General features: G+C 36.3%; 1 long non-coding RNA gene across 2 annotated transcripts; it reads left to right on the forward strand.

The window, feature by feature from the left end:
- The first annotated feature begins 405 nt into the window (after positions 1–405).
- Positions 406–10,911, forward strand: LOC120488326 (uncharacterized). Of its 2 annotated transcripts, none has more exons than XR_005624590.2 (3): positions 406–649; positions 9,017–9,185; positions 9,419–10,911. It is a non-coding gene; the product is annotated as an uncharacterized LOC120488326 (long non-coding RNA). The 2 variants fall into 2 exon arrangements; XR_016168910.1 differs by having other exon boundaries at positions 407–649; positions 9,029–9,185.
- Positions 10,912–15,129: the final 4,218 nt, after the last annotated feature.

The raw sequence follows: 15,129 nt of genomic DNA on the forward strand, positions 1-15,129 counted from the left end.
TCGGCCTTCAAAATCCTGTATCGGTCGAGCAATGTTTTCAAATAATGGTTAGCGATAGATTGTAAGTGGCAGACCTCTTGGAGCTTTTCTTAATCATGTTGCAAATAAATTTACACAAACTAATTAATGTTAACTGACGTAAAATGAGAGTTTACACAAATCCATTTACATCCATACACAGGACAGGTGACCTCTCTTCTTATTTCACCGCTTTCGCACTCATATCTGATGAGAAAAGCGTATTCAAGTATTAAGAATCACCCACTCAAGTTTTAGCAAACCAGGCAGAGAGTTTTGAGGCCCAAAATTGAGGCACGCCTTTTATTGCTCTGCAGAGACCTCCTTCTCACTGGTTCAGGTAGAAATTCACGACACACCCACTGCACTGTTAATGAGGATCGGTAGAAACGGTTGAACGTAGAAAGAAAACGGATTATACGTGAGCAGGATCAGCGGTTTGTTTGTTTTTTAAAGACGGTACATTTTTGATATCTTCTTTTGTCAATATCATTCAGTAAACAGGCTCTCAGAGGATATTTTAAACATGTATTTTCAAGAAGGACATGTTAGGATGAGAGGCTGATGAGTAATGTTCCTCCAGTGCAAGTCTCCTGGAAAAACCAGTCCAGATGAAATCACAGCAGCAAAGGTAAGAAACTGAAAATAAAGCATGCCTTCATTCAGTTATAAGTTTATTAGCAGCCCACATATTTATTTCCCATGATTTCCCGGTTGAAGAGTCGTGTAGCTCGTGCTGATAGTGCTTCCAGTGGGATCAGGACCAACAGGGAAGATGTGTCTTGACATGCCAGATTTTTTGGATTGTTTTCACAGCAAACCTTCAGTTGTATTGCAGTAAAACTACAGTATTACTTCTGAAAACTGCAGTCATTTTTTGTAAGGGCGTGGACTGTTGAAATTATAATGTTACCATTATAATCAATGATTTTAGACCAATTCCACATTAATTATCTGACGGTTTGTTTATTCCATCAGAGTTGTAATTTTAATTACATTCCATTGCTCGTTTACATAATAGGCCGGTGTAGTATCTTTTCAAGAAGCCGACTAGTTCAAGTGAATACTTTACTTAATTTGTTGCAACACACAACACACCATTCCTCCCATGTCTTCTCTCCCTCTACCATCTTCTTCAACTGTTTTCCAGGACAACACCTGTAATAGACTGACACCTAGTGGTTACTCCAAGATACTACATCCCGTCCTTCTTAAGTTAAATACCTATAATATTACTTAAAGAATAAAACATTATACCTCCACTTCACACTTCATTCAGTGTCTTCAAGTGACTTTCTTGACTTATGCCAATCACTAATATATCATCTAGATAAACAAGTACTTCAAGAATACTTTGCAACAATCCCTCCATTGTTCTCTGGGAGATAGCAGGAGCTGAAGCAACTCCAAAGGGCAAACGATTATATGTGAATAACCTGTTTTGTGAATTCACTGTCAAGTATTTCTTGGAGCTTTCAACCATGATGATGCACATTTATGATGGACAGATGCACTTTTATGATGGACAGATGCACTTTTATGATGGACAGATGCACTTTTATGATGGACAGATGCACATTTATGATGGATAGATGCACATTTATGATGGACAGATGCACATTTATGATGGACAGATGCACATTTATGATGGATAGATGCACTTTTATGATGGACAGATGCACTTTTATGATGGACAGATGCACATTTATGATGGACAGATGCACATTTATGATGGACAGATGCACTTATATGATGGACAGATGCACTTTTATGATGGACAGATGCACTTTTATGATGGACAGATGCACATTTATGATGGACAGATGCACATTTATGATGGACAGATGCACATTTATGATGGACAGATGCACATTTATGATGGACAGATGCACATTTATGATGGACAGATGCACTTTTATGATGGATAGATGCACATTTATGATGGACAGATGCACATTTATGATGGATAGATGCACATTTATGATGGACAGATGCACTTTTATGATGGACAGATGCACTTTTATGATGGACAGATGCACTTTTATGATGGATAGATGCACATTTATGATGGACAGATGCACTTTTATGATGGACAGATGCACTTTTATGATGGACAGATGCACTTTTATGATGGACAGATGCACTTTTATGATGGACAGATGCACATTTATGATGGATAGATGCACATTTATGATGGACAGATGCACATTTATGATGGATAGATGCACTTTTATGATGGACAGATGCATATTAATGATGGACAGATGCACATTTATGATGGACAGATGCACATTTATGATGGACAGATGCACATTTATGATGGACAGATGCACATTTATGATGGACAGATGCACATTTATGATGGACAGATGCACTTTTATGATGGACAGATGCACTTTTATGATGGACAGATGCACTTTTATGATGGATAGATGCACTTTTATGATGGACAGATGCACTTTTATGATGGATAGATGCACATTTATGATGGACAGATGCACTTTTATGATGGACAGATGCACTTTTATGATGGACAGATGCACTTTTATGATGGATAGATGCACATTTATGATGGACAGATGCACTTTTATGATGGACAGATGCACTTTTATGATGGACAGATGCACTTTTATGATGGACAGATGCACTTTTATGATGGATAGATGCACATTTATGATGGACAGATGCACTTTTATGATGGACAGATGCACTTTTATGATGGACAGATGCACTTTTATGATGGACAGATGCACTTTTATGATGGACAGATGCACATTTATGATGGATAGATGCACATTTATGATGGACAGATGCACATTTATGATGGACAGATGCACATTTATGATGGATAGATGCACTTTTATGATGGATAGATGCATATTAATGATGGACAGATGCACATTTATGATGGATCGATGCACATTTATGATGGACAGATGCACATTTATGATGGACAGATGCACATTTATGATGGATAGATGCACATTTATGATGGACAGATGCACATTTATGATGGATAGATGCACTTTTATGATGGACAGATGCACATTTATGATGGACAGATGCACATTTATGATGGATAGATGCACATTTATGATGGACAGATGCACTTTTATGATGGACAGATGCACATTTATGATGGACAGATGCACATTTATGATGGACAGATGCACATTTATGATGGATAGATGCACTTTTATGATGGATAGATGGATAGATGCACTTTTATGATGGATAGATGCACTTTTATGATGGACAGATGCACTTTTATGATGGACAGATGCACTTTTATGATGGACAGATGCACTTTTATGATGGATAGATGCACTTTTATGATGGACAGATGCACTTTTATGATGGACAGATGCACATTTATGATGGACAGATGCACATTTATGATGGACAGATGCACATTTATGATGGATAGATGCACTTTTATGATGGATAGATGGATAGATGCACTTTTATGATGGATAGATGCACTTTTATGATGGACAGATGCACTTTTATGATGGACAGATGCACTTTTATGATGGACAGATGCACTTTTATGATGGACAGATGCACTTTTATGATGGACAGATGCACTTTTATGATGGACAGATGCACATTTATGATGGATAGATGCACATTTATGATGGACAGATGCACATTTATGATGGACAGATGCACATTTATGATGGATAGATGCACTTTTATGATGGACAGATGCACTTTTATGATGGACAGATGCACATTTATGATGGACAGATGCACATTTATGATGGACAGATGCACTTATATGATGGACAGATGCACTTTTATGATGGACAGATGCACTTTTATGATGGACAGATGCACATTTATGATGGACAGATGCACATTTATGATGGACAGATGCACATTTATGATGGACAGATGCACATTTATGATGGACAGATGCACATTTATGATGGACAGATGCACTTTTATGATGGATAGATGCACATTTATGATGGACAGATGCACATTTATGATGGATAGATGCACATTTATGATGGACAGATGCACTTTTATGATGGACAGATGCACTTTTATGATGGACAGATGCACTTTTATGATGGATAGATGCACATTTATGATGGACAGATGCACTTTTATGATGGACAGATGCACTTTTATGATGGACAGATGCACTTTTATGATGGACAGATGCACTTTTATGATGGACAGATGCACATTTATGATGGATAGATGCACATTTATGATGGACAGATGCACATTTATGATGGATAGATGCACTTTTATGATGGACAGATGCATATTAATGATGGACAGATGCACATTTATGATGGACAGATGCACATTTATGATGGACAGATGCACATTTATGATGGACAGATGCACATTTATGATGGACAGATGCACATTTATGATGGACAGATGCACATTTATGATGGACAGATGCACATTTATGATGGACAGATGCACATTTATGATGGATAGATGCACATTTATGATGGACAGATGCACATTTATGATGGACAGATGCACATTTATGATGGATAGATGCACATTTATGATGGACAGATGCACTTTTATGATGGACAGATGCACTTTTATGATGGACAGATGCACTTTTATGATGGATAGATGCACATTTATGATGGACAGATGCACTTTTATGATGGACAGATGCACTTTTATGATGGACAGATGCACTTTTATGATGGACAGATGCACTTTTATGATGGATAGATGCACATTTATGATGGACAGATGCACTTTTATGATGGACAGATGCACTTTTATGATGGACAGATGCACTTTTATGATGGACAGATGCACTTTTATGATGGACAGATGCACATTTATGATGGATAGATGCACATTTATGATGGACAGATGCACATTTATGATGGACAGATGCACATTTATGATGGATAGATGCACTTTTATGATGGATAGATGCATATTAATGATGGACAGATGCACATTTATGATGGATCGATGCACATTTATGATGGACAGATGCACATTTATGATGGACAGATGCACATTTATGATGGATAGATGCACATTTATGATGGACAGATGCACATTTATGATGGATAGATGCACTTTTATGATGGACAGATGCACATTTATGATGGACAGATGCACATTTATGATGGATAGATGCACATTTATGATGGACAGATGCACTTTTATGATGGACAGATGCACATTTATGATGGACAGATGCACATTTATGATGGACAGATGCACATTTATGATGGATAGATGCACTTTTATGATGGATAGATGGATAGATGCACTTTTATGATGGATAGATGCACTTTTATGATGGACAGATGCACTTTTATGATGGACAGATGCACTTTTATGATGGACAGATGCACTTTTATGATGGATAGATGCACTTTTATGATGGACAGATGCACTTTTATGATGGACAGATGCACATTTATGATGGACAGATGCACATTTATGATGGACAGATGCACATTTATGATGGATAGATGCACTTTTATGATGGATAGATGGATAGATGCACTTTTATGATGGATAGATGCACTTTTATGATGGACAGATGCACTTTTATGATGGACAGATGCACTTTTATGATGGACAGATGCACTTTTATGATGGACAGATGCACTTTTATGATGGACAGATGCACTTTTATGATGGACAGATGCACTTTTATGATGGACAGATGCACTTTTATGATGGACAGATGCACTTTTATGATGGACAGATGCACTTTTATGATGGACAGATGCACTTTTATGATGGATAGATGCACATTTATGATGGACAGATGCACATTTATGATGGACAGATGCACATTTATGATGGATAGATGCACTTTTATGATGGATAGATGGATAGATGCACTTTTATGATGGATAGATGCACTTTTATGATGGACAGATGCACTTTTATGATGGACAGATGCACTTTTATGATGGACAGATGCACTTTTATGATGGACAGATGCACTTTTATGATGGACAGATGCACTTTTATGATGGACAGATGCACTTTTATGATGGACAGATGCACTTTTATGATGGACAGATGCACTTTTATGATGGACAGATGCACTTTTATGATGGACAGATGCACTTTTATGATGGATAGATGCACATTTATGATGGACAGATGCACATTTATGATGGACAGATGCACATTTATGATGGATAGATGCACTTTTATGATGGATAGATGGATAGATGCACTTTTATGATGGATAGATGCACTTTTATGATGGACAGATGCACTTTTATGATGGACAGATGCACTTTTATGATGGACAGATGCACTTTTATGATGGACAGATGCACTTTTATGATGGACAGATGCACTTTTATGATGGATAGATGCACATTTATGATGGACAGATGCACATTTATGATGGACAGATGCACATTTATGATGGATAGATGCACTTTTATGATGGATAGATGGATAGATGCACTTTTATGATGGATAGATGCACTTTTATGATGGACAGATGCACTTTTATGATGGACAGATGCACTTTTATGATGGACAGATGCACTTTTATGATGGACAGATGCACTTTTATGATGGACAGATGCACTTTTATGATGGACAGATGCACATTTATGATGGACAGATGCACTTTTATGATGGACAGATGCACTTTTATGATGGACAGATGCACTTTTATGATGGACAGATGCACTTTTATGATGGACAGATGCACTTTTATGATGGACAGATGCACATTTATGATGGATAGATGCACATTTATGATGGACAGATGCACATTTATGATGGACAGATGCACATTTATGATGGATAGATGCACTTTTATGATGGATAGATGCATATTAATGATGGACAGATGCACATTTATGATGGATCGATGCACATTTATGATGGACAGATGCACATTTATGATGGATAGATGCACATTTATGATGGACAGATGCACATTTATGATGGACAGATGCACTTTTATGATGGACAGATGCACATTTATGATGGACAGATGCACATTTATGATGGATAGATGCACATTTATGATGGACAGATGCACATTTATGATGGACAGATGCACTTTTATGATGGACAGATGCACTTTTATGATGGACAGATGCACATTTATGATGGACAGATGCACATTTATGATGGATAGATGCACTTTTATGATGGACAGATGCACTTTTATGATGGACAGATGCACTTTTATGATGGACAGATGCACATTTATGATGGACAGATGCACATTTATGATGGATAGATGCACATTTATGATGGACAGATGCACATTTATGATGGATAGATGCACTTTTATGATGGACAGATGCACTTTTATGATGGACAGATGCACTTTTATGATGGATAGATGCACTTTTATGATGGACAGATGCACTTTTATGATGGACAGATGCACTTTTATGATGGACAGATGCACATTTATGATGGACAGATGCACATTTATGATGGACAGATGCACATTTATGATGGATAGATGCACTTTTATGATGGATAGATGGACAGATGCACTTTTATGATGGATAGATGCACATTTATGATGGACAGATGCACATTTATGATGGACAGATGCACATTTATGATGGACAGATGCACATTTATGATGGACAGATGCACATTTATGATGGATAGATGCACATTTATGATGGACAGATGCACATTTATGATGGATAGATGCACATTTATGATGGACAGATGCACTTTTATGATGGACAGATGCACTTTTATGATGGACAGATGCACATTTATGATGGATAGATGCACTTTTATGATGGATAGATGCACATTTATGATGGACAGATGCACATTTATGATGGATAGATGCACATTTATGATGGACAGATGCACTTTTATGATGGATAGATGCACTTGTATGATGGACAGATGCACATTTATGATGGACAGATGCACATTTATGATGGATAGATGCACATTTTTGATGGATAGATGCACATTTATGATGGATAGATGCACATTTATGATGGATAGATGCACATTTATGATGGACAGATGCACTTTTATGATGGATAGATGCACATTTATGATGGATAGATGCACATTTATGATGGACAGATGCACATTTATGATGGATAGATGCACATTTATGATGGATAGATGCACATTTATGATGGACAGATGCACATTTATGATGGATAGATGCACATTTGAAATGTCTAGTCGTTATTATTAGCTGTATAAACAGAAGAATTGTCCTTACCGTATGCTGCTAAACATGTCATTCATCTCCATCTAATGTTCATCATTCTTTTTGTTTGCTTGTTTCTGATGGTTTTCAGCTTTCTCTTTCTGCAAATTGTATAGTTGTACTCGCGAAATGACCCCGCACCCAAAATACTATCAAAACACTCCAACTCAGCCTCTATTCTCCGCAGATGAAACAAAAACCTTGAAAAAATTATATACGATCGGGCCAAATCACAGAGATGTCGATTCGCACGGGACTAGTATTATCACAGAACCTCGGTGTTCGGCAAAATATAGTAGGTAATTTGCGGGGGAATTTTTACTTTACAAATTACAGACATGGCCGATTCGCACTTGATAAAGATCACAGACAAACTCTGCAATTATTACATATTACTACAGGTCACCAGATAATACTAATCCCGTGCGAATAGGGCTATAGTAGGTAATTTGAGGGGAATTTTTACTATATACTATGGTAGTCAATGAGACCAGAAACTGTCTGGCTACAGATATTCTTCTAAATATCAGAAAATCGTCTGAATTCATTTGAAAACGGTGAAACTCAACTGTTTAACTCTGGGGGAGTTGTAAAATGAGCCTATTTCCAAAAAAAGTGGAGTATCCCTTTAACTCTGACACCGGATGTAGTATCTTGGAGTAACCATTAGGTGTCATTGTATTATAAGTGTTGTGTTTGAGCCTATTTCCAAAAAAAGTGGAGTATCCCTTTAAGGATTAATTTGATGTCTCATGATATGATGTTATATCACTTTAATGAAACTCTGTCTGTGTGATTGAACAGGTTCAAATGAAGAGAAGGAAGAAAATCAGCAGAAATCACAGATCAGCAGAAAACAAGAAGACTGAGAGAAACATGGAGGACAGAAATGACACACAAACCAGAGAATCACGAGAGGAAAGAGGACAGACACGTGTTTGATGTGACAGTATGAAGAAACTAACGCCAGACTGTGAGTGTTTGATCATTAATTTTATAGTCTTTTGACACATTTTTTAGTTTCACTGTTAGATTTCTGTTGTTTTCTCTCCTGTCATAAAGTGTCACATTCAGACAAATTCATCAGACTGACTTTCTGCAGTCATTAAACATTTACAGATTGTGTTATTGATCAAGATCACAATACATATAAAAATTCAAAGCAAAGTATATGAGGATAATGTGCATATATGTGTATTTTTCTAGTGTCCTGTGATCCAGATGAGCCTGTAAAGAGTGATTCTCATCAAACCCTTCATCATGTTCTCAAGAACACACATCACTGACATCTTCATCATCCTCATCATCACTGACATCCATCAGCAGTTGAAGACCTGGGGCCGTATTCACAAAGAATTTTAAGGCTAAAAGTAACTGGCGAATTTAGGAGAAACTCCTAAAAATAAGGGGCGTGTCACTCCTAACTTTAAGACTCCTAATTTTTTTCACTAAGAGTAATTCACGAAGCATTTTAGCCCTAAAAGTAGCACCTAAGTCTGGAACGGCTTAAAAGAAGTCGAGAGGACTCCTAACTCACTAAGACCTTTTCACAAAGGATTGTAGCGCATACCAGCGCCTCTCGCAGTCGTCCGAGGTCCGCGACACAGGCGGGAATGCTGCATTCATCTGCAAACAAATCCTCTTCCATGTCTCATGCTTAGTTTTGCTTGATATCCCAGCGCTGAATTTCACTTTTATTATGTTTTTTTTTTTTTTCTAGCACCAACTGGGTCAGCAGCAGTAACTGATCCTGTGTCCAGTTGGGCTTTCTTTTCCATTTTGGCGAGTTCATAATCCACTGTCATTCAACTATTACATTACATTATGGGAGCAACATTTCCTAAGTTATTCGCTGTCAAAGTGACGCCAAAATGAATGGGAGTCAATGGGATGCTAACAGCAGGAGATGCTCTGCTACAATGGCGGCTCCCGCGAGGCTTCAGCTTCCGGCTGATGGATTACACACTTGTCTCGGACACATTTCTAACCGGCATGCATCTCGCGCTGATCACCGGTGATCGGTTCTGCGCAGATTTTGCTCATCTTAAACAAGCCTCATGTCTGAGGTAATGTAGCTTAAAATGTCATTGTTGTTTTGAAAGAAAGAAAAAACGGCGTAAGAGCGTGTCTTATGCCCTCAGGTAAGTTAGCTCACACACTGTTAAAATCAGCCAATCCCGTTTCAGAATCGCAATACACACACACCCACGCACACACACACACACACACATATATATATATATATATATATATATATATATATAAGAACGTTTGTGCCAAAAGGGTTCTTTCTTGTCATTATCATCATTTTTTTGCATAAAACGTCCTTTGCAGTTGAGTAAACAACCCTATGCTACATAACCCTTTTTTTCAATCACCTGAGCTGGAAATGTCACATGACTGACTCTAGAGCTGCAGGGAAATGACATTATCTCACTACTGATTGGCTGATGAATCAACTCATTATCATCTATATAGGCTACTGTAATCTGAACAATACTGTATTACACTGTAAGATAATATTCTGTAATCATCCTTCATGTGTTCATTGTTTCTGTCTAAATGAATATGTGCCGTTAACTACTGTAACTGCATGATTGAGTTATCTGTACATTTCTGATGTGTGGACATTACTGTGTCACAGTATGTATAATGACTTTACAAATAAACGTGAAAATAAAAATAAAAATCTGAAGTAACCCTGAGATTGCCCTTTGACCCTGTCGTGCAGTCACGTGTCTCCCTCTACAGGACATCATCAGAATCAGGGACGTGCACAGGAATTTTGAGGGGCAGTTGCTCTGACCTGAAAAAAGGGCAACCCCCCTCCTCCCCCCTCACGGGCTATATGAAGGAATATATTCAGTTGAATTTGTCACCTTCCAAATTGCCTTATCTGGCCGTGTTTATGTCCAAACGCAATGCCTCATCTTATGGTCTTATTATTATTTATAAATATTGCAAAATGTCAGAAATGAGACAAATGAGCAAAAGAGTTCCTCATATTGTTGTTTATTGTTTTTTTAAATTATTATTATTTATTTATTTATTTGAAAAGAAGTAATCTGGATTGAATGGAAAAACTCGAAAAATAAAAAACGCTTAGATTTCGGGAAAAAATACAATCCATTTTTGCCAATCCTGACCTCCCCCTGGGGCCCTAAGCAAAATTCTGCTAAGGGACCCTCTACCTGATCTGTGATGCCGTGAGCCATGTAAACCATTTGCCATTGCCACTCAATACCGCCCAATCCTCCCTCCTTTAAACAAAACAGTCAAAGAATAAGTACAACAATATAGAACAGAATGAGGTTCAAACAATATTTACTGAATAAAGCATTTTATAGACTGTTAAGATAACAAGTGAATATTAACGTAAACATAAATAAGAAGAAAATAATAAAGTACAACCCTGAACTTTGGCTTTGACGTTTTTTTCAGCGTGGATCGAGGCAAATGAATCCTGTTCACCTTGAAAATAATAAATGTTTTTTTGCATTTTAAATATTAGACCATTTCTCAGTGATCGTAAATAAAACAAAATTCCATTTTTCTCGGTTTAATGAAAACCTGACATCTACACATTTTCCAAAGTGGACTATTTAGGCTGCTTCATTAAAAATGTGACATTTACACGTTTTCTTCGGCGTGGATCCAGGCAAATGAATCCTTTTCACCTTGAAAATAATAAAATAATTTTTTTTTTGCATTTTATATTAGACCATTTCTCAGTGATCGTCAATAAAAGAAAATTCCATTTTTCTCGGTTTAATGAAAACCAATAGGTCGTGATGGTTTTAAGTGTAAGTTTCACGTTTGAGGGGATTTAAACCGTGACATCTACACATTTTCAAAAGTGGACTAACGTGATTATTTCACGTCTTGTCACGATACCGGGTTGAAGAAATATTGTTTAGGCCACTTTGTTTCATATTTTACTCATTAGGCTGCTTCATTAAAAATGTGACATTTAGACGTGTTCTTCGGCGTGGATCCAGGCAAATGAATCCTTTTCACCTTGAAAATAATATATATATATATATATATATATAATTATTATTATTATTTTATTTTTTTTGCATTTTAAATAATAGAAAATTTCTCAGTGATCGTAAATAAAACAAAATTCCATTTTCTCGATTTAATGAAAACCAATAGCTCGTTATGGCAGAGGCGAATAAACATCCGGATATCTCTCCAATGGAGCGTGTTAACGCAAACGTGTAAGTTTCACTTTTGAGGGGGTTAAACCGTGACATCTACACATTTTCCAAAGTGGACTATTTATGCTGCTTCATTAAAAATGTGACATTTAGACGTTTTTTTCAGCGTGGATCGAGGCAAGTGAATCCTGTTCACCTTGAAAATAATAAATGTTTTTTGCATTTTAAATATTAGACCATTTCTCAGTGATCGTCAATAAAACAAAATTCAATTTTTCTCAGTTTAATGAAAACCAATAAGTAAGTTTCAGTTTAAGTGTAAGTTTCACGTTTGAGGGGGTTTAAACCGTGACCTCTACGCGTTTTCAAAGGAGCACCAAAGTGATTATTTCACGTCTTGTCACGATACCGGGTTGAAAAAATATAGTTTAGGCAACTTTTGTTCGATATAATCACAACAAAATAACGCAAGAATGGGACTTGAACTCAGGTCTTCTTGATTAAAGCCCAACGCTTTATCAACTGAGCCACTGCGTCTGTTGAGTTCGAGGATGTATTGGACGCGGTTTTATTATTGCAGGTTTGGTTTTATTTGTTGGAAAAATAGATATAGAAATATATAATTTGACACAAGAGGGCAGTATAGCCCTATTTATGGTTCTGAGTTTAAACTAAACCGTGACATCTACACGTTTTCCAAATTGGACCAACGTGATTATTTCACGTCTTGTCGTGATACGGGTTGGGCACTGAAGTTACAGGAGTTTCTTCCCGTTGCTAAGCAATGGAACTAGGTCGAGTATTTAAAAGGTTATGGTTAACACGGTTAACGTGGTTTAACGTCGATGTAATACGTTGTTTTAGCGTACCTTTTGCTTAAACGAGGAGCTGGGGGACGCCGGAAAAATAGACATTTTACTCATTAGGCTGCTTCATTAAAAACTTGACATTTAGACGCTTTCTTCGGGGTGGATCCAGGCAAATGAATCCTTTTCACCTTGAAAATTATATATATATATATATATATATATATATATATATATATATATATATATTGCATTTTAAATAATAGAACATTTCTCAGTGATCGTAAATAAAACAAAATTCAATTTTTCTCGGTTTAATGAAAACCTGACATCTACACATTTTCCAAAGTGGACTATTTAGGCTGCTTCATTAAAAATGTGACATTTAGACGTTTTCTTCGGCGTGGATCCAGGCAAATGAATCCTTTTCACCTTGAAAATAATAATAAAAAATGTTTCTTTTTTTTTTTTGCATTTTATATTAGACCATTTCTCAGTGATCGTCAATAAAAGAAAATTCCATTTTTCTCGGTTTAATGAAAACCAATAGGTCGTGATGGTTTTAAGTGTAAGTTTCACGTTTGAGGGGATTTAAACCGTGACATCTACACATTTTCAAAAGTGGACTAACGTGATTATTTCACGTCTTGTCACGATACCGGGTTGAAGAAATATTGTTTAGGCCACTTTGTTTCATATTTTACTCATTAGGCTGCTTCATTAAAAATGTGACATTTAGACGTTTTCTTCGGCGTGGATCCAGGCAAATGAATCCTTTTCACCTTGAAAATAATATATATATATATATATATATATAATTATTATTATTATTTTATTTTTTTTGCATTTTAAATAATAGAAAATTTCTCAGTGATCGTAAATAAAACAAAATTCCATTTTCTCGATTTAATGAAAACCAATAGCTCGTTATGGCAGAGGCGAATAAACATCCGGATATCTCTCCAATGGAGCGTGTTAACGCAAACGTGTAAGTTTCACTTTAGAGGGGGTTAAACCGTGACATCTACACATTTTCCAAAGTGGACTATTTATGCTGCTTCATTAAAAATGTGACATTTAGACGTTTTCTTCGGCGTGGATCCAGGCAAATGAATCCTTTTCACCTTGAAAATAATATATATATATATATATATATATATATATATATATATATATATATATATTATTATTATTTTTTTTTTTTTTTTTGCATTTTAAATAATAGAAAATTTTTCAGTGATCGTAGGCTAAATAAAACAAAATTCCATTTTCTCGATTTAATGAAAACCAATAGGTCGTTATGGCAGAGGCGAATAAACATCCGGATATCTCTCAAATGGAGCGTGTTAACGCAAACGTGTAAGTTTCACGTTTGAGGGGGTTAAACCGTGACATCTACACATTTTCCAAAGTGGACTATTTAGGCTGCTTCATTAAAAATGTGACATTTAGACGTTTTTTTCAGCGTGGATCGAGGCAAGTGAATCCTGTTCACCTTGAAAATAATAAATGTTTTTTGCATTTTAAATATTAGACCATTTCTCAGTGATCGTCAATAAAACAAAATTCAATTTTTCTCAGTTTAATGAAAACCAATAAGTAAGTTTCAGTTTAAGTGTAAGTTTCACGTTTGAGGGGGTTTAAACCGTGACCTCTACGCGTTTTCAAAGGAGCACCAAAGTGATTATTTCACGTCTTGTCACGATACCGGGTTGAAAAAATATAGTTTAGGCAACTTTTGTTCGATATAATCACAACAAAATAACGCAAGAATGGGACTTGAACTCAGGTCTTCTTGATTAAAGCCCAACGCTTTATCAACTGAGCCACTGCGTCTGTTGAGTTCGAGGATGTATTGGACGCGGTTTTATTATTGCAGGTTTGGTTTTATTTGTTGGAAAAATAGATATAGAAATATATAATTTGACACAAGAGGGCAGTATAGCCC

Source organism: Pimephales promelas, chromosome 2 (genome assembly GCF_988280905.1).
Source record: "Pimephales promelas chromosome 2, fPimPro1.hap1.1, whole genome shotgun sequence".
Lineage (NCBI taxonomy): Eukaryota > Metazoa > Chordata > Actinopteri > Cypriniformes > Leuciscidae > Pimephales > Pimephales promelas.